The sequence below is a fragment of the Mugil cephalus genome, chromosome 16, assembly GCF_022458985.1.
Source record: "Mugil cephalus isolate CIBA_MC_2020 chromosome 16, CIBA_Mcephalus_1.1, whole genome shotgun sequence".
NCBI classification, from domain to species: Eukaryota; Metazoa; Chordata; class Actinopteri; order Mugiliformes; family Mugilidae; genus Mugil; species Mugil cephalus.
The window spans coordinates 14187799-14209313 of NC_061785.1; the positions used below are offsets into that span (position 1 = coordinate 14187799).

At 42.8% G+C, this 21515-nt stretch overlaps 1 protein-coding gene across 17 annotated transcripts in view; it reads right to left on the reverse strand.

Annotated features, from left to right (window-relative positions):
* The window catches only part of cacna1g (calcium channel, voltage-dependent, T type, alpha 1G subunit), a 256906-nt gene that overhangs the window by 166360 nt on the left and 69031 nt on the right, over positions 1-21515 (reverse strand). The gene's annotated exons all lie outside the window — the stretch shown is intronic.

Sequence of the window (21515 nt, forward strand, 5' to 3'; positions counted from 1 at the left end):
ATGCAAGTTGGATACATACTCAAACACACACGTACACATTAAAAACAGATCGCCGCTGCACGCGCAGTCAGCAGCCTCGGCCCCGGCCTGCTTAATATTGTTAGACGGAAAAGACAGTTTGTCATCTGTGTGTGCGTTTGATGTGTGAGCAAAAAAGAAAACTGTGTATTTTAGGTGTGGAAGTGTGTCCGTGAGTTAAAGTGTGCACACAAGCTGTGAGGACAAATGACCTGTCTGTCTTTTATTGCATTAGCCACCACATGCTCATTCATCCCACTGACCCATAACGAAGCTGGGTCAGCATGCCCCCAGAGCCGCCACAACGCCAGACAAACTGACTCTTAACTGACTTTGATCTGATTTTTTTCAGACTTGTTTCTTTATCAGTTTTCCTTTTAGCGCACAACACAAATATGCATGAGGTTATGTGAGATCCTGGGAGCACCAGATTCGCTAATACCCAAGCAAAATTGAAGGGGGTTATAGCCTAGAAATTTGAAGGTATGTTCCACAGTGCTGGTCAAAGAGAAATAAGGTCAAGATAATCCCTTAAGATCATCCTTTAAGATAATCACTGGTACTCAAAGGGCTTTCGTTACAATGACACATCTACCCGTTCATTCACACAAGCATTCATTCACATTCACACACCAACGCCAGGAACAGGGGGAAACTGGGGGCTCAGTGTGTTGCTCAAGTTCAAGACTTCAGCATGTGGTCCATGTGCTGTGGATTGAACCTTTAAGCCGCTCTACTGACTGTGCCGCAACCTTAGAAACTTAATCTCAGAGACTTCCAACACGGAATGATAACCGGCGTTTCAAGTATTATCTACCCTCGTCTCCCTCCAGAATGATAATGCACCGTGTCACAAATCACAAATTTTATGAACATAGCAATAAGTTCAGGGAGTTCAACGGCTCCCCCAGTCACCAGATCTGAGTGTTTTTTTATGCGGCAGAAGGGGGAGATCCGCAGCGTGAGATGAGCATCTTAAATAAATCTGCAGACGTTACGTGACGCAGTCGTGTCAACACGTCTGATATCAAAGGAGCGTTTCCAGCGTCTTGTGGAATCTATAAAACCAATGTTGAGGCAGTTGAGAGCAAGTGGAGGCCTTATCCGGGATTAGTATGCGGCAAAGTGCTCGATAAGTAGATGCATTTCAAAGACGCGCTTCTTTTCCGCCCTAAAACATGGAGCTTCACTTCAATCCCAGTGATAGTTTATCATGCCAGCATATTTAGTAACTAAGAAGCAAGGGAACTGTAGTCAATTGAAACTGAACAAAAAATAAGTGCAAAGAAAACATTTTACTTAGCTGGAAAAAAAACAACTAAGTTTTAAAAAATAAATGAAAATTCACACTGGTTTTTGTCATCATTGCAAATGCATGAGACTGGGATCTCTGCATATCTGTGGTTCCGTTACATTTACAGCACAGCCTATTAACCCCATGTTTAAAGAAAGATCTAAAACTAATACTGCAACTAGTAAAAGCAAAAATGATCAAACCTAACGGTGCACTGCTGAATCATTCAGTACCACCGTGGTGCTTCAAAGACTTGAAGTATTGGATAATGGATACATGCTGTGGGGGTATTTGGGCCTGTGACCAAATAGTTCAATAACGATAGTTGTACCTGGAGGGCAGAGCATGATTATGTCACACTCAGGAAGATGCACAGAAACTTGTGTGGGTCCGAGGGGACGCAATTAAAAAGATCAGTCGGCGCGGAGAGTGGGATCATTAAACAGGAAACAAAGAGAGGTCTAGAACGAGAGAGGTGGCGCGGGAAGTTTTAGGACATCCGCAAACATTTGCAGTCACCAGCAGAGGAGGTGGGGCAAGTTGAAAATAATGAGCTGTATGGTTTGTCTGAGTAAACTGCCGGTGAGTAAAACGGTGTCACCACTGGAGTTCAGTATGTATAATGTCCATGTAACATAGGCATTATAAGGCCAGGAGACTCCTCTACCAGTTCATTAGGTACACCAGTGGAAAGAATGCACTCCTATATAACCGTTAAAGATACCGTATTCAGCATTTGTTGGAAATTACTGAAAGATTCAACTCTGATTTCATTTTGGAAGATGTGGTTTTTTGTACTACTGAAGTGTATTGTGTTCTAAACGCCGCGTGTTCCTATTATTTTGACATTTAATTCAGTGAACAGAAACGCTTCAGTGTTTGAATCAATCCAGCTTAACAGCACCACAAACTGCATCCTAGAAAACTATCATTCAGTTGAATGAGCACCTTCCTAACTGAACATTAGAGCAGTCATTAAGGACGGTTTAATGTACAACTGTTTTAAAATGCGTTAGTTATCGCTAGAGTACCTAATGAACTGGCAACTGAGTGTATAATGGAAGAAGCTGAAAATGCCACTTCGATTATGGGGTAGCAATGCTATAAAAAAACAAACTGAACACTGTCTTCGGAATAATCAACACACCGAAACATGATATAGCGTTATTAAAATATTTTTGGTGTCGTCACTATTATACAAATTTTCGCTAATTTGGTAAGGTACAGTTCTCAAACATAACACTAAACTCACTTATGAACTTTGGTTTCCTCCAAATTTAGCTCTGTTTGTACATGAATAATGTAACTAGCAGGCCTGAAAGTGAATAAATTACCATATTAACGACTCATTCTAAGAAGAGGATAATGTTGCCTGATGCCACAGAGATCAGGGACTGTTCCAGATAGGATTTCAAAAATACCCAAGTCTTGATTTAGCATTTTTTTATTTTTTATTTTTTCCCTCAGTGAAAGTGCATTCAAACCACAGAAGAGTCCCAGACTGTCTATAACAATGTAAAAAGTTGTCCTCATTAAGGGGACTTTGCCTACTCTGGATCAGGCTGCATGAAAGCTTGTCACAAACAGGGCATAAACAAGCATGGAAAACAGAAAAGATGCTGATTTTCAGTAAAGCCGCCTTCAGTAGGTGTGTGCGGTGTGGTACAAGGAAACGCAGGTCAAACCTAGTTGAATCGCTGATGAATAGATGGTCAGTTGTGCAAAGCATTTTACTTGAACCCGTCTCTTGCCTCTCATCAACCCACACTAACGATTATCTTATATGTGCATCTAACTGCTATAATATGAATATCTGTCAAATTATGAGTTGGCAGGCCAATTATTTTTGAAGGTCTGCCTTCACCCAAAGCATTATTAGCAATGCCAGAATGGAGAGAGTACAAAGCTATAAGTCACAGATAAAACACTCCTAATGGTATATGTGAAAGAATGGAAGATGGAATAACCAGTAAGACTGGTTAGAGATAAGAATTTAAGATGAGATTGCTCTGTTCTAGCAGTGTTTGAGTCAGACTCCAGTGTGGACTTGATATCTGAAGCTGCCCTGTGAAGTCAGGTAGAAACCACACATCCAGGGGAAGAACAGAAAGGTCAAAAAACAACTCCCTACAATGAAGACAAATCATTGGATGTTTTCCACCTGCATTCTGCAGCACTGTGCAAAAGTCAAAAGTGAAATGTCTACATCAGTGTCAACGCAGAGTATATATCATTAGCTGCTGGTGCCATGGTTAGAGTGATTCAGTGACGGCACTGCACGGTCTGTTATTTAGCAAGGCTAATATTTTGCAGCAGCTATCAGTCAATAGACACAGACAGGTCAGGGTTTGGGTAGCTGGACAAACTGAAAGAGTGAAAACAAGAGTGATTGGCAGGCTAACTCCCAAACTGGAAAGTTAGGCCTTGTAACTTGAAGTCATAACGAAATTTTTATCTTATAAATGCAATAGCTAAACAGCATGGAAGTACACTTCAAGCCTCTGTCATGTTCAATAGTTCTCACTCGACTTGAGACTCTACGGAACTTCTTAACCGTCTTTCAGCTCTTTGTTCTGTTTTTTACGATCCACAGCTAATACTGTATTAGCTTATTTGTTTATTTTTTACCATTTCCATAAAAGTATTTTCAGACACAGTTGGCGGTGAAATGGTTCTGATAAAACCTGCAACTAAACAGCAGGCGTGCCAAGTTGCTGCTGGGGATACTGGCACATTTAGCTACTCCAGGGTCAGATAACCCTTTTGAGAGTTGGTGGAGACCAAACACAGAGTTAAAATAGCATTATCATTGACCGCATATCAGTGGACAAAGATATGACTCGGAAAAGTAATTTTCCTGTATAACTAAAGTTTGCCAATAACTTTTATTGGCCAACTTTTGGCTTAAAAGCTGATATAGGGGGTTTTGCTACTGCCTTGGTCGGATATGACCTTTGGCAGCTAATGCTAGCAAACATATGAAAAATTGGAGTTGACATTTATTAACCCATTGTGACATTGTATTGACATTGGGGGAAAAAACAGTGCTGTTCTTGGTTCTGTGACAGCAATAGAGATCTATTAGAGACTGCAACTCTTGAGCAGATCTGAAGAGTTGGTTGGTGGAGATAAATTTTTATGCCAGGTGTGAACACGGGTAGTCAAAGCTAACCACTTGTGATCGGACTGTCTGAACGGGGCCTATGAGTCGTTTGGCCTACTTGATGACATTGTTTGTTGGCCAGCATTTATCGTTTGGTCATAATTAAATCACTACCGCTTGTAGATGCTGGCTAAAGCTAATTCACACTAGCTAATGCTAATATCGCAAAAGTCCCATACAAGTATAACATCTGGAGAGTTATTAAATGTAATAAATGTTCTCAGAAAGAATGAATTTTTAAATGAATGCTGTCATGCTTATCACATAGGCTCCAAACAGCGACAGAATAAGTATGTACCTTTTCCTTTTAGATGAATGATGTGCTAAGTGCTGTAAACGTAAAAGCCATCAGGTTTTACTGGTGCACTTGAGATGCTGTCAGCTGATGACACATATAAAACATGTCGTTCACTGGTGGTCTCACAAGAAAATAAAAGAGGATTTATTAACAGGAAGGCGTCACGGAGAAGGCTGAGCAGAGGGCTTCGGCACAGAAATGGAGACAAAGCAAAACATTAAATATGAATAATCTGCCCAATTTAATCAATAACTCTTCTTTTCCTGCCCTCGTTCTCTTCCTCTGCCTCTCCAGCTGGTGGGCTATAATTAAACAATAAGGATAGATTCAGTGTGAGCAAGCACACACACACACACCTTCATGGTGTCAGGGTATAAACAAGCGGTGACGCCCTGAGGGATGGATTCAATTAGAGGGAAGATACACAGGGATATGCTCTGTCAAGACTCTGAAAGCAAGAAGCCCGCACGCCTCACACCGCAGATGCGCTCATGCAAATGCACGCCACAGCGCTTTCATCAGGCGCAACATTATCAAACTCATCAACACCTCGGAAAAGTATCCTGCTCTCCTGGGTTCCTCTCATCCTCTCCCAAACGCGCTCTTTCGCACACACGAGTTTGCACACATTTAAAGACCCTTTCTTCTTGCCTAACGAATGGGAAAACAATATGCAGCATGCCTTTACGTCTTCTTCCCCTGCATCACACTGCTGATTCATTCCGGTTCTGTCCATTAATGATCTGGCAAGACGCACCAGGACGCAAACAACAAAGAACCACTGTGCAAGTTTTTATATATGTATGGAAAGAGAGGAGAAATACGGAGACAGATTTAAAAAAAACTAAAAAAAAAGTTTGATAAAGAAAAAAAAAAAAAAAAGAAGTTTCAACTCATCAAGAGTTCTCCAGCTATTAATTCTTTCATGAGGGCAGGGAAATGAATCCTCAGCAGCGAGAGATGAGCTGCTCATGCATTCTGAGGGCGATCAATATAGACAAGCCTCTCTGAATAGATATTATTCATTGTGTTTACTATAACTCACACAGGACGTGGCCCTGAATCCATCTCTGCTCTGCCCGTCTCCACACGTAACACGCAGCCTTGTACATGAAGAAAATCTCAGAATCTGTCTCTCTCACTGAGAGAGTGAGTGGCGTAGAGTTATTACAGGCATGCCAAGTGCTGCATTTTGGCCATAAAATAAGGCGCAGTTATCCAGCCAGTGATGGTACGTAGCTTAAACGTATGAAGAAACATATATAGACTTGGATCCGGATATAAACAAGTTTCAGTTTCCACGATTCTCCAAATTTAATACCATCAAGCTTTGCATTTCAATATTTTAACCACACTACAAAGCTTTAACAAAAAAAATGCACTATGATACATTCAGATGATGATATGTTCAGAAGACAGGGAATAAAAATATTCATTTTGAATAGTATCATCTAATTCACGTCAAGTTTGAAAGGTATGTGTACTCATACCCGTTAGAGGACCAGTGTGTAGGACCTTGGGTATCATTTAACAAAATTTTAATTTGCTATTTTAAATTGTGTTTTCAGAAGTTGTAGTTTGGAGTGTAATTATGAATTGTGTTTTTATTTGACTTAGAATGAAGCAGAAGAGACAGAAACCACAAGAAGGCATTTTATGCTTCTACAATGGACCCTGTATATAATGAAGGATAATTAGGGTTGGGGGTTAGGGTTAAGAAACTAGCTTGATGTCAACATATGTGAACTATATTGCACATATGTGTCACGCTTCACATGAAAACTTCCACTTTCTGCAAAAAGAAAAAAAAAGTTTTCACACTTGGTGAAGGTGAAGAAGTGCGTGTCAAATGTAGCAGAATGGTAGGAGAGGACCCCATCTGATTCACGTGATCTACATGAACCACGGTTCATCCACAGTTCATCCAATTAAAATGCAAAATAAAGATTTCTTTTTTTTTCCTCCATCTGATTTTTGTTTGTCTGAGGTTTGACTGGTGCTATCCCTTCTTCCCCTGTAGTGGTTTAACGGTAACCAACTGGAGAATGAACGTCAACATCTTTCTCTGATTTTGGCGCCACTGTTCGTAGCACGTTTTAAGGAAGATGTCCAATCCTTCCCCATAAGGAAGACAAAGTGGTTCACCAGAAATTACCATTAATTTCATAATTCAAGCTCCACTGTAATAAAAGGTTGCTCTGGTGGAATCCAAATTACTCATCGAAATACAAAAATATGTACATAAGCCAAAGTAAAAGCAGCATAATTATTGCTTACTTTGTGCAGTATGTAAAGGAGGCTGCTTGATGCAACTCTGTGAAATTCTGGCTTTATGACTTCCCATTATGTTCATGAAAGGAAATTGGATCAAAGCAAAAAGGATTCTTACAGAGGATGTGAAAAGGTGCCGCTCCTTGATTAAAACTCAACCTGTCCTGAAGTTCAAACAAACACAAAGGGAGCGCCCCGCACCAGCCAACGAATTGGGGGTCATGGGCTCAGGAAGCAGCTGGGAAAGTGTGCTAGAGGTGGGGCAGGGGCTGTGGCATTAAGCCATACGTCACAAAGTTTGCGTGTTCCCTCATCAAAAGCTGTCAAGGAGGTGAACTGGAAAGGCCATGCTGGACTGGGACAGCAGGAAGTGCGGTGAGGTAAAGAAAAAAAGAAAATGAAAAAAGGGTGGTCGCTGGAGTACAGGGCGCAAGAAAAGAAATCCACCTTTCAGATCTGTGGACCGGGTGTTAATGAGCTTCAGGCACACATATGGTGACAGGCTTGACTCAGTTTGAAATATATTTCACTTTCAGAAAAACAGCACGTCCTGCTTGGATATTCAGAATGAGAGAAGGTACATTCGGTCTTTACCACAGCCTTTTGCCTGTTTACAGTAGACTCTGCGCATTCTACACAAACCAACTAGACAGCAAAACAAAAACAACCGAACGGAAAGCACATTTCTGGTCGGAAATTGAAATCAAACAACATTCAAACATTTATCCTAAAAACAAGTTGAAATGAGGGCAACTGGGCTCAACATGTCTCCATGTCTCAATCCAGTAGGGTCTTCAGCTCCTTCAGAAGACTGGTTGCGAGCTGGGGCGAACAGGAACATTTGTCCATGTTGCCCATCAGTTTTCTTGGGATATACCATGACGTTAATGACTGAGAACCTGCAAAGACACTACCTTGTAAATCAACAGGTTTTTGGACTATATCGCAATGCCGACCTTTTCTAGGCAGAAGGAGTGAAAGAGAGGGAGAAAATCAAAATATTTGTAAAATATAAGCTTTCAGAAGCTGTGTAATCAGCTCAGTAGATAGTAGACAGACACTAGATACCCTAGATAGTTTGTGCATACATGCATCACCAGCCAGAGCCCAGTTACACAGCAAATATGCCAGTGTGCACTGGGGAGCACATCCATATAGACTTGCTTGATCTCTATTAATACCAAAACAGTTCTACACAGAACACACATTGGCAATTCATGCACATAACAAAGTCTCTAAAGAAAGCAGTAGTTTGTATCCAGTGGGGTACTCTGTAAATGCCAATCACAATACCTCCTGTATGCACTTTGTGAACTTTGTGAACTTACTTCCACTTACTTCCGTGCTGGCAACACCTTGTCAGCACATTCCAAGACCATTCCGAATCACATGAATGAAAATATGATCATTTAGGCACACAAATGTTTTGGCTAGGGAGAGATGGCGGTCGTGGTCAAAAGAAACCATTTCGCCGATCCGTCCATCTACCTTGATCTCCTCCCTTTGAAGATTTTATGGTGCAATAAATGGAAGAAGAATATGGTTTTTGAATCAAACTTTATCACCATATACTCTGCAAACCTGCAACGTTTTAGACTGAGGCAATAACTTCTAAGAGAAATTCTAACTTTTTGAGCCCTTGGACAGGAAGTCATGAGGGATACAATTACAAAGTACCTGCTGTGAAGAGAAATGCTGATGCTAAATTCACTCTTATCTGTGGCCTCACCATTTCAGAAACCCCCTTTTTTTGTCCTCTTACCACTCATGACAACCCAGCCCTCTTTTTGTCTTTGTTTCCTTGGGAGTGTAGCACCTTTTCTTCCCAGAGAGCAAACTTTACAAAGCCGAAAAGCACAGCTACAACATTTGAAGGTGTGCAAAACAGGAAGGAAGTTCGCTCAGGGTGAAAAGTGAGGTTTGCCTCTGTTCTGAGACAGCAGCTGCTGCCTCACCTTTACTGCTCATCTCCCATCAATCTCCCCTTTCTCCAAACCCTTCAAAGCCCCTTTTTCCCCCCTCTCTGATAACTGTCTTCTCTTTCTCCTTTCACAGTCTGTATTGTCCTACCCTAGCTATTTTCTGGGAAGAGACAAAAATAAAACTTTTTTTTTTTTTTTGGTGAAGCCTGCTGAACATGCCAGAATAAAATTTAAAAGTTAGAAGATAACTCAAAGAGGAGGGATGTTCATGAAATATTTAGGGCGTGACTGCTGTAGCCCTTTATAAAGTGCAATCCATCATCGTGCATACATGTTTCTTCATGCACGGCTGTGCCTTCACACATCTACATTCAACCGTTTGTGAGAGAAGACCTGCCACCTGTTTCAGCTGCATTTCATACGGCATAAACCTGAGGTTAGCAGGAACGCTTACGATTAGCAGACACAACGAGCTAGAAGTAGTGGCACTAATAATCCACCAAAGCACCGGATCACCTGGTGTTTGCTAGTGGGCAGTAAAGCCTGGAACAGAGTTAAATTAGGGTGACGTCAGATTGCTGGAGAAGACAAGGTGCACACAACACATGGAAAGAAAAAACTCGAAAAACGGTCGACAGTTGAGCTCCCCAAAAGGCAAGCACTTGTAGCTGTACTCTTGTCAGGAAGATTAAACACTCTGGAAAGTATTCTCTAACATGCTACCGGTAAGTTTATGGTCTGGGAAAGTTTAAGAAACAAATCACTTTGCAAGGAAACGGGATTCTTGCAAGATTTGTGAGATAGCAAAATCTTGCAGGGAGTCAAGATAAGAGCCTGCTGCCTATCCACATTGTTGCAAAAAAGGCAGTGTCCTATCAGGAGTCACTGGCAGATATGGTCATGTTTTAGGTGCATAACATGGCAAGACTCATTTACAGACATGCAAACTATACAACTGGCTACACTGACTGCTTGCTAGCTTTTCAAAATTGGGGTGCTTTATGAGTAAGATTCTACTCAAGGATTCTTTCTGTTAAAAGGAAGTTTTTCCTTTCCACCATCCCCTTAATGTTTGCTCATGTGGTTCTAGGCCTTGGCATTCTGCTCCTGTCCTGTTGTGTTGTTATGCTATATAATTAAAATTGAACTGAATTGTTAGACAATAACGTGTCAGGTATATCGCTCAGGTAATCCCTGACTTTTTTTCCAGGCAGTTTCCGAGAACGACTTCTCTGAGGATTCTGCGGCAGATTCGGTGTGTCAGGTCGGGCAACCATAACGACTCAGCCGAAGATGTGAAAAGATTGTGGCCACAGCCGCGAGGGGTAATTGCCCGAGTAATTGGAGCATTGTATGGAATTCTGGCATTTCAATTCAATTCTGAAGTCTTATCCCTGACAGCCCCCACTGGAATCATTGCTTCCCGGGGGAATCATTAACGGCCCAACGGCCCAAGAAGTTGCATGTCAGAGCCAAAGCCAAAGCTTGTGGGAGTTTTAAAGAGCATACGAACACACAATGATGCTGCTTTCATTCTTGGATCAGCCCTGAAAACTGCAGGCGGAAAGTTTCAAACTTTCTTACTGGGGAGTTACTACATCATATTGAGGGTACTGGAACAAAGTTTAGTCGCAATGTAACACAAAAGAAATGTGATTGAATCCTTATTGGCCCAGTTATCAAGTGCTGAAGTGTTGCAATGTCGCTATAGCCCAGAAATGGAAGAGGAATATGTACGCCTCTATGGCCAGATGCCGATTTGTAGTACAGGTTCTAATCAAAATCACATCAGTTGAGAGAGAATTAAGCTTGTGAGTATGTGGCTTCTAAGAGATGCGAAAGGCGCCATGTTGCAGTGGGCTGCAACTTGTGGCGAGGCAAATCCTGCTACTGCATATCCCGACTGCTTGCTGTCAGGGCTTATCTGTAGCCTGAGTCAGGAGCTGGGGAGTTAGGAGGTTGGGGAGAAAAGAAGCACATTGTTGCTCTGGCTGTATCAGTGCCTACCATATGAGAGGAGGCTTGAAAAACGGGGGAGCGGTGGAGGACGGATGGGAGAGGGACAGGAGGGAGACGGGGGGAAAAAAAGAGAGACAGAACATGTGGGGGGAGAAAGAGACATGACAAGTGAGGAAGAAGCAGGAGACAGCCGATCAGACCGATGTCCTCACAAAGCTATCCGCTGTTGCATACGTGTGCCTGGGAGAGTCGGGGGTTTTGATAACTGACCTAACGATTTCGCATCGAGGAACATGGGCAACAGCAAACACTATTAAACTTTAACCAGCTTAAATTATTGATAAATTCATCCCTCACTCCAAGATCCACTGAAGGAGGCAGCAACTTTGTTTTAATCTCCCTTCAAGCTCATGAATATGAATGCATACGGTTTACTGACACAATGGGGACTGTTTGGAGGAATTACATGAAGAGATCAATTTTTATGTGAGAGTGCCAAGAAAATGCTGACTCTGTCGTTCCGGTCGCCTCATCAATACCCAGAACAAGATGGCTTTATCCTCCAGAATGTTCTCTTAATAATACGCAGCATCATCTCAGCTGCAGATGCAGGCAGTGCGTTTTTACATGTGAAATATGTGGAGGGTTCCTAACAGGCTCGATGCCCAAACAGTGCCTCCGCATACGTACACAAAACACACACACATCTCTCTCATCCACCAGGAAACACCCCTGTATCTTGCCACTGCGGACTGTGAGTTGCTTAGCAACGCAGGCTTTCATTGGGAAGTACTGTGAAGCCACGTCTCTATTGTCGTGGTATCTGTAGCTGAGGTGATGGGGCAGAGCTTGTCGCAGCCGCAGAGCACAACTTCGAAGGGGGCGTTCGAAAGTCCATGATGTGTCTGACATTTATTCGAGCTAAACAATCGACAACAGAAACCATCCAGCACATGAGGAATTCTCTTGTTCCTTTTTAACCTTGACCACTGAGACGGCTAAGTCGTGCTTTGTCACATTAGATCACGTACAGACACAATCCACGTGGACTTCAGCCTGACAGGCCTGAAGTCACGGGTGACCTAATGGGATAAGAAAGACCATAGCATGACCGGAGTCTGTCTAAAACCTGTAGATGGACCTGAAACTCTGATCTACCACGCTGAGAGCAGAAAATATTGCTCTGCTATCCTATTAAATGGCAGAATGGCAAGATGTGACCAGGGAGAAAGGAAAGGGAGCATAAAGAGAGTGGGAGAGAAATTTCACACGACTGTAAGAGCTGCCTGGTGACGCAATTTTAGGAAATATCACTTTCTCCAACAGTCAGTGGGGAGGCAGGAGAAAAGACTGTACTATACTACAGCAAATCTCAGGTACAGTAGCTCTTCGAGTATGCTAATCTTTGCAGTAGTTTTACGATGCACATTATTTGCTCAGCCAGAGGCTTCTTTGTTAAGACTGTCAAATCAGCAGCTTTGTAAGGCAGAGTAACCTCTTACATGCCGTTTACTTTACCCTGCTAAAATCTCTATGACACAGTGTAATGACCATCCTCAGTGGTGATTAAGCTTCTTTGCCGTTCACACTTGAGAGTTGTTGGACAGGGATTATGTTGCTGTATTCAGTTGTGTGGAGGGAGACAAGGTGAAAGCCACATAATTAAATCAATGAGAGCTAAGGCACTGGCCAAATGGAGGAGAAAGACATTCAGAAAATTGATACTGGACAAACCCAAAATTACCGATAATGGCACAGATGAAATAAATTAATCCTTGACACACTATGCTACCATCTCAACCTCCTGTACAGTACAATGAATTAGCATATTCCATTCAAGAAATTCTAGCTGACCAATAAACACATGGCTAATCGTTCACAATCACCTGATTTCTTTCAGCAAGCGTTAGGTCAAGAGAAGGGGAAGCACAAACATTCTTAGCTCGATCTTCAAACTTGTTGAAGTGCATCCCACAGATACTTAACCTGGCCTCCAGATTCACTACATCCCAAACTGATCAACACCTTGTGCTGTTCTTCATGTTTTTTTGAGTGCCTGGTCTGGTCCAGGTGGGTGGTGCATGTCCAAGTTACATAAACACGAATGCCAGGTTCAAAAGTTTCCAAGCAAAACATTGTATCGTCAGAAGATGGTCAATGTTATTTACTTAGTGTCATGTCATGCCTGATGGGTGTCTGTTGACTGTGACGAAAAAAAAGGTTTACAGCAGAGAGTTCACAAAAGTTGAACAATTCACAGACTCACAGACAGACAGACAGAGTGACAAGGACACCCACATGAAAACGCGTAGTTTGACAGACACACAAAGACACTCGCTGTCTCTCACACACAGAAACACCTGCGGCCAGGAAACGCGCTCAGGACTCGGAATTACAGTAAAAGACGCGTGCCTGTCAGACAGGATACAAAGCCACATCTGTCATCCTAATTGACAGAGATGTACTGCGTTGTCTCCCTGCGTGTGTGTTTCTGCGGTACAGGTGCATGGCTGCACAGTATATATGGTTTAGAGTGTGAGTGAGAGCTTTAACAGCCCAGGGGAACTGAAAGCACACACAGAGAGAATATATATTAGGTGTCTGAAGAGAGGGTGACCTCCCGCAGAAAGGACTTGAAAATATATCCAGATATCGCATGTCAAGCTTTTAAGTGAGTCAAAACACACAGGGAAGGAAAAATGGTGTGCTGAATGAAAGAGGAACTTGGGTGGTAAGGGCAAAGGAGAGCAAATTAAATAAGCAAAAAAGCGAGGGTGTGATATAGAAATTGAGGATGAATAATTTATCTGAAGGCCCTGTGAGGTTTTAATTCACAAAGGAGTGATTTTCACCAAACACACACAAATTCAGAGTGTATAATATCACCACCTTGTTCCAGCGACTGGCTGAAAGGTCCATAGTAGGTCGTCGCACACATTGGGATTCTGGGACGCAACTGGTCCGTCAGAAAGTGTGTGTGACGGGTGAGTGTGTTAAGCAAGGGCGGAGGTCAGGCATCGTTCCAGTTCCCTGTAGCTTCTCGTTAATTAAGCATTGACTCAATCGCTCCCTCGCTCTGTCTCTTTCAGCAGCTCGCCGTGTCTTGAGGCTGCCACCGCTGCCACTTCATTCATAAGCAAAGCTATTTACAGCCCTCCTTCCATTCAGACAAATTAACACTGCAAACACACGCGCGCGCTCACAAACACACACAGTCGTGCTTTAGGAAATCCATTTAAATGCCACGGCGAAAACAAATAAACCTTAAGCCTGCAGGGTGAGGGGGGAAAAGAAAACACAACTCGTGCAGCACTGACAGGTTAGCAAGAGGTCAGCTAGCATCAAAATGAGATGGAGAACAAAAAGGGAGAGAAGTGAGCAGAATGCAAGCACTGAAAATATGCAAATGGAAGGAAATGACGATATGAGAAAAATGCGGCGCAGCGCCAGAATCAGCATGATTAACAGGAGGTCAGCTTTATCAATGCAGCTAATCTGGCCCCATGAGAACACAGGCTAATAGTGGGGAAGTTATCGGAGACACGCTACCGTAGTCTGCACGAACACATACACAATACGTGTGAGTGGAGATACAGACCAAATGTTCAGGGCACAAGGAGACGCTAATTAGCAATCAGCGCTAATAGTGGGAAAACACGCTTAAACTCGTGCAAAGATGACATGAACAGAGAATGTGGGCTAATCAAAGTTTATGTGAGACCTCAAATGCTTTGTCACAAAACAATCTGGGGTAGATTTTCATGCTTTTGCCCAACACATCTGAATTTAGAAATTTATTTTCTTCACTTAGCATAAGCGCGTTAGCATAAATATTAAAGTGCCCATTAGAGCTACAACACAGACTGAGTTACTGCCAGGTGTTAAGGCTAATAAGTGGAACTTTTGGTTGGTGAAACTGCTGTAAATTCACAGGCTGCACTGTGACTGGTGCAAGGAAGTTCACTGGTAGACAGGGCGTGAGGGGAAAGGGTGGAGGATTGAGAGGAGTTGAGGGGATGCATGAACGTGGTCGAAGGAAAGGGGTGAGATGGGTTGAAGGTAAGGCACGAGTGGGGTCGACGGGAACAATGAAAGGGGTGGAAAGCATATATGGATGACGGTAGAGGAACCCAGTGAGAGATACTAAGGTTAGGGTGATGTCTCAGGGAGCTTCTCCTTGTCTCCCTGGTTCCTGTAAAGAAAGACTGCAGAAGAAGAGAAGAAAACAGAGAGATGTGGAGGGTGGGAGATGAGAACACACCTTTCTAGATAATCGTGGGAAATATAATGACATGGGGCGTGGTATTGTTCCCGAACCCAAGTTATAACATCCTCATTAGGTATTGCTCAATCTCTGCTAATATCTGCTACAGTGGAGAACTTCCAAAAAAATGCCACACTTAATAGCGCGCTAGTTTCCTGAACTTCTTCGATTAAAGTTGCCAAAGACTGTGACTCTGATCCTAAACAAGTGGGTGTTCCTTTGACAAGTCTGAAGTCATCCTCACGCCTACCATCAACAGCGTGTACCGTAGCTCTAATTTCTCCGTCTGTGGATTTTCTCCCGTGTGCACGCTTTGAAAGGAGCACAGAACAGCCTGTTCTGGCTGCCTTCTCTCGGCAAGTTCGCAGTAAGGAGGAAATAAAAGTCTATTTGAATGTTCTGTCTTAAATCACGAACAGTAGCGTTTTCTTTCTGGCTTCGCTGGCAGCGATGCGCCTGTGAGGGAGAGGCTGATTGGCCGGTGAATCATGAATAGACATTTCTCAGGCTGCACCGGGGGGAAATAGTTTGTTTTTATTACTGGTGCTAAAACGTGTTTCAAATGTTCAGAGAGATATTAAATTTAGTGCCACAGTGCCACACACATATGCGCCTGTAGATACAGTACGTGTCATTGTCCTCAGAGAAAAGCAGTGAAATTTAAGTTTTGAGTTAAAAGCAGCTGGACTGGACTGAAGCTCAATTTAAGTCGGGATTTTTGGAATTTTAATAAAACGTGACTCATCACATGCAAAACACGCAGGGTTTCCCAACAGCAAGGGCCTGTTACTTGGGGTTGTTTCACAACTATATTTTACCCAGATTCAGGCAGTAATATGATACAACATGTTACAATGTTGCATTTATCCTGGGTCCAGTTTGTGTGCATAGGACTGTTGAAGCAAAGCAATAAAGACAGAGACCACAATACTATGTGCCTGCAAAAGATTTTGTGATTGGCCATACTTTACAGAACATTTGGATTTCAGGACATCAACAAGTCTGTGAAAGTTCTCAGTTGTCCAGGTCATGGTATAATACTTTGGCACTCATCCAAGTAACTTCTTGAGTGTTGAAGGGCTGGTGGGAAGTTGAGGTTTAAATAAGAACATCTCTGGGTGGAACCCAGTATGTGATCTTCTGATGAGCAACACACCCAAACAACCACAACTCCGCACCAGACCCAATTGAAGAAGTTACTTAGATGAGTGGTGAAATGTCTTCCATTTCTTTTCCATGGGCCCCAAAATTCCTGGTGGTGCCCCTGTGTGACCCTCTCAGTAATCAGACTGAAAGCTGATTGAAAACCTAGTGTGGTGATGGAGTCCTTAGTAGTAACATCACTATCCTGAGGAGATATACCTCAAGCCTAATCACTACAGATTTAATGGTTTGCCTTGTGGGCAGAAACAAATTCTCCTCCCCATAATGTGTGGAAGCTAAATTACTCATTGATCATTGATTCAGAATGGTTGGCTGTGGCTGTGTTGTTCTTAACTACAAAAATAGTTTTTCTGTTAAGGTAATTACTATCCCCTTCTGATGATTTACTGGACATGACCACCTTAGATTTTATATAAGAGGAGGTACTGTCTAGGCGTTTGATGTCAAAGAAAGGGGCCTTTTCCTATTTTTGTGTGACGCGTTGTAACAGGAATGTGGTTTAGTTAGGGATGTACAGTTATGGTTATCTTCATGAGCACTTATGCCAAGTGGACATGTGTATTCTTAACTTTGAGAAGCTAGTCAATTGCTTGACAAACTCTTTCAAAGTCTTTGTAAACACTGTAAGAGACGATTGTTTCTCTGTTGTGCTTTTGAGATCTTCCTTGCCATAACATTTTGTGGTGAGGTACAGTGGTCTCCTATTGTAATTACAATACACTCTAATACCTTCACTCTTTCAGTATTGTGTGATTATTATGTGTCCAGAGTACTATCTTTCAGACAATTTCCACCACGATTTCCACCACGAATGTGACCATATCAAGACATTTTCGTCACCACAATGTCAGAAGCACAACTTTCTTCACATCTAACAGTGAATAATGAGCGGGTTGGTGGAGGTTGTGTAATATCTGGTGTGTTCTGCATTTCGTCCAGTTCTCAGTGCGCTCATAGTCTCCCCCAATCTACGCTTGGCCGCCACTCGCGGCCACTTCTCGATGCAAACATGCAGTCATTACAACACAGACCTGGGAAACCATGGACTCAAAACAGCAGGCTTCGCGGAGCAGAACTCAGGCTTTGTCTCCCTCCCTCGACTCCACTTTCCCCTCTCCTCCGGTCTTTCCTCCCAGCCAAGCCAGTCCTCTGGCACTGAGCAGCCCATTATACAAAGCAAATAAGTCATGGCTATAGGCTCCAACTGTTTCTCAGAAAGGGGAGAGCGAGGTAGGTGAGGAAAGTGTTCAAGAGGGAGAAAGAGAGAAAGAGCCCATAAACCCCAGTGACTCTAAAAGCTTTGCCAACCTCAAAGAATGCCTTGTGGATATTAAGTGTTGGATGACTCAAAACTTTCTCTCCAGCTTTATAAAAATCCCAGGTCTGTGTTGTTGTTGGCTCCCTCCGACATCAGAGAGGGAAAGAAAGAAAAGGAAGGGGGAGGAAGGGGTGATCTCTAAGAAGGGCTCGCAAATGCAACGATGGCAAATTTAAATCTTCAAGCTCATAAGCTCTTTCTGACGGTCTCTGCCCATGGTGGTGGTGGTGTTTTTGTCATGAGGTTCAAGCGCAAGTCAAAAGCCGAGCAGGAACAAATTGTTATTGAACAGTAAACCCTAAGTAACCTCTCCCCCAGACCTGCGCACCAATACAGACCATCGTCTGACAAGATCCAAACCACAACCTCCACAGTCCAGAACATGTGGAGTTTGCTGGAGCCTTCTCAACCTAAGAGAGCGCCACAAATAGTTGCTGGTATTAATATGTTACCAAGGCCCAACCTCCTCTAGTGCCACGCTGCCAAAGTCGGACATGCAAACAGAGCAAAAGGCGGCATAAGGAAAAATCACAACAAATACATGGCATGCAAACTGTGCCCATTTCACCATGACAACAATGAAAATGTTTACACTCCCTAGAAGTCGGCTCCCTCTTACTGGCTACGATCCGGTTTCTATGGCAATGGAGTAGGCATCTTTGTGTTTGGGCATCATGAGCTGTGAGCGTGTTGATGTTATGTACAGTGCAGGAATGTGTACACATATGGCTGTGATTACACAAACACATACACACAGGCGGAGATGGAGCAGGAATATCATGTGACACAGAATTGGATGCTGGACCAATGGTGTGTCTTTAAAGCACAATGGAGTGTTTTGATTGGCCGAGTTCCGTCTTAATTTAACTAATCATGAAGCTTTTTCCACAGCTGCGATGGGATTTAATGATGTTTAAGAATAGATGAGTTGCATGGCCTTTCTTAAATAGTGGCTTAGTCTCAGTCTTCTTTAAGAGTTAAGATAAATCTTTTTAAAATGAACCCACATACAGAAAGAAAAAAAAATATCAGAGAGGGTCTGGAAGTAATGTAATATTTCTCTTTTTTCTTTCTTTTTTTTTTTTTACGACCAAGCAACACGAAACTCAAACACACATCCAGTTAGACAAACATCTACACACCATCTAAGCAAGCAGCAAGACGTAGCCATCGGCAAAGCCCTGTAATGAGGGAGCACCAGAAGCGCCAGGGGAAGAAAAAGAAAAAAAGAGAAGCGAACGGAAAGAAAGATGGACGGAGAAAGCCGGGGAAAGCATTGGCAATGGGGGAAAATCTAAACAATAGGAAACAAACAGCTCTTTTGGAGGATGCACAGACAGAAGCTGAGGCGTGTGGAAATGGACAAAGAAAGAAAGGGTAGAACAGAAGAAGTTGTGGTGTTTAATACTTGACTGTGTCAACATGGAAGAGCCGTGTCTGTGTACGAAATGGATCAAGTCCAAAGCAAAGTTTAAGCCTTTGCTAATTGATTTCAAGGCAGGTCAGGAATGAATGGGAACTAGTGGCTGCTTGGAAGCAAGTCAAAATGCGTACAGCATTAAAATGGGTGGTTTGTAATCTCCTTTGTGCCGCTGTTTGACCGGATCTGACAATTTTTACTGGTAGATTATTTCAGCCGGAGCATCTCTTGGTCGTTGTTCAACAAGTGCTACAAGTTTTGAAGTTCCACCATTAGCATAATGTCATAACAGATGATTCAGCCACATTTTCCATGTTTTCCAAAGGAAAGGTCAACCATGTTTAAATGTCAGATTTTATGTCACAGTCTGATGCATTCTGAATCTTTGTCTCCGACCACCATAATCTGCCATTTTCATAGTTAAACTGTGCCAATCAAAAGCGCCAAGAATCTGCTGCCCTATGATTTAGGCCTGTGCTCTCTGCACAAAGCAAAGCACGGTAAGTTTGCAGTCATTACTTCAACACAAACAAAGGCGCTGGCAGATAGAGGAAAGCCCAAAACCCAAAGATCAATGCGTGTGTGAAACATGACCATTCCTCCGCTAAAGTGGCAAATGTAATGTTGCGAAGGAGCAGAGGGACCATAACGCCTGACTGCTTCAGGCAACGATAAATTTGACGTACTACTGGAGAAGATTCATTCTTCATGAAACCAAATCGCTCTTTGTGATGCTGTTTATGATCTAATAACCACATCACATTTGAAGTCTTTTGCCGGGGCCTACCATTTTCCATGCTGAATTTGGAATTCACTTGTCATCACCTTTTTTTTTTTAACCTGTAGCAGTTGTTTATATAAGAGACTAGCAGAACAAGCTACACTATGAAACTGAGGATGCCGCTATCATTTTGAATATGATTCTCACAAAGACGGCTTCAGTTCAAACTAGGAGGTATTTTTGTCTGAGTAAGTGTGTTTATCATGAAACAATAACATACAGGGTAAATAAAAATGAACCACAGGAGAAAAAGGTGGAGTAAGGGATCAGACGATAGAGTGGTGAGGCTTGTGAGAAGACAGCGGAGCAGGGAAATAAAAGGCACGGTTACCACAAGGAGTAGCCGGCTCACCGGGGTACCCGGTCTGCGCTGTGTGAAGTGGCCGACGGCTTCCCAGGTGCACACGACAAAAAACAATGCGCCTTTCACACAGACACAAAAAGACCGGGAAAAGCGCGGTGAGACGGCACAATTACAGCACAGCAGATCTGTGTTTCTGTGCTGCTCTGACAAAACATCGAGCAGCCAACAGTCCCTGTTTTGCCAGAACATTCGAAAAAGCACTAACAACACAGAACCACATGATAGAGCCAAATGATATGATGAGTTACAGCCACTGAGTTTATTTGTCAGTTTTAATAAGGTAGTGTAATGAGACTGTGTCATGCCTGAAGGTCCCTCTGGTGGCTTCTGGTAGTTTCCTGTTGTGATTTAGCTGTGTTTTATTGAAATCATACACTCAGATGGAATATTTTGTGCAAACACTAAAATGAAAACCAGCCCATCGCCACCTCCACTGGCAAATCTTTTGAAAAGGAGCCAGTGGTCTCGCTTTGTTTCAGGTGTTTTCGATCACATACCTATTTTCTGCATGGCCATTATTAATCGAAGGGCCTGCCATCTGTTTCATTTGCATTGGTTTGATCTGACAATGTGAGGATTTGAGGCCGCAACACCTGCTAATGTGGGCAACAATAGTTCTGACCACCATCAGAGGTGGATTGGAGGGAGTATAACATGTGAATTAATGCTTTTCCTCTCTCTCTCTCTCTCTCTCTGTGTGCTTGTGTCAAATAGAAAGGCAATCTATGGTTTCATGGGAGATGTCTGGCCTGATGCTAGGAGACCAGAATTGATAATAAAACAGGCCTGAAATCAGTCTCCAGGCTTGTGTGAAACATCATTAGTGATACTGCTAATAGCCATGAAGCTAAACATGGAAGTCAATGAGGTTAGATGCACATTACAGATACATTTGCTAGCATAACGGCTGCTGGATGTGCGAGCCCTAATAACAGAGCAAAGGAGCCAGCTGGGGGGTTCTAATTAGCCACAAAGGCTAACAATCAACTCTAATGGGTGCTGAGTTAATACCAGCGGTTGGCTAATAGCAGTAATACCCTAGAACAGAGTGAGATAACAGTAGCATCGCACTGTTAACTTTGTGAGAGTGTGTTGATGGTTGTCCTCCTGAGGGCCAGATATCCCTCCATGCATGATCACAAGAAACATTGTGAAGCCCCTTAGTCAGGGTCAAGTTTATGGGGCAAAAGTGAGCATTCATGCATGTGAAAGTGTATGAATATTGTGTTGTTCAGTAAGAGCCAAGAACGTTTAGCGTAGCACAGACTGGAAACAGGCA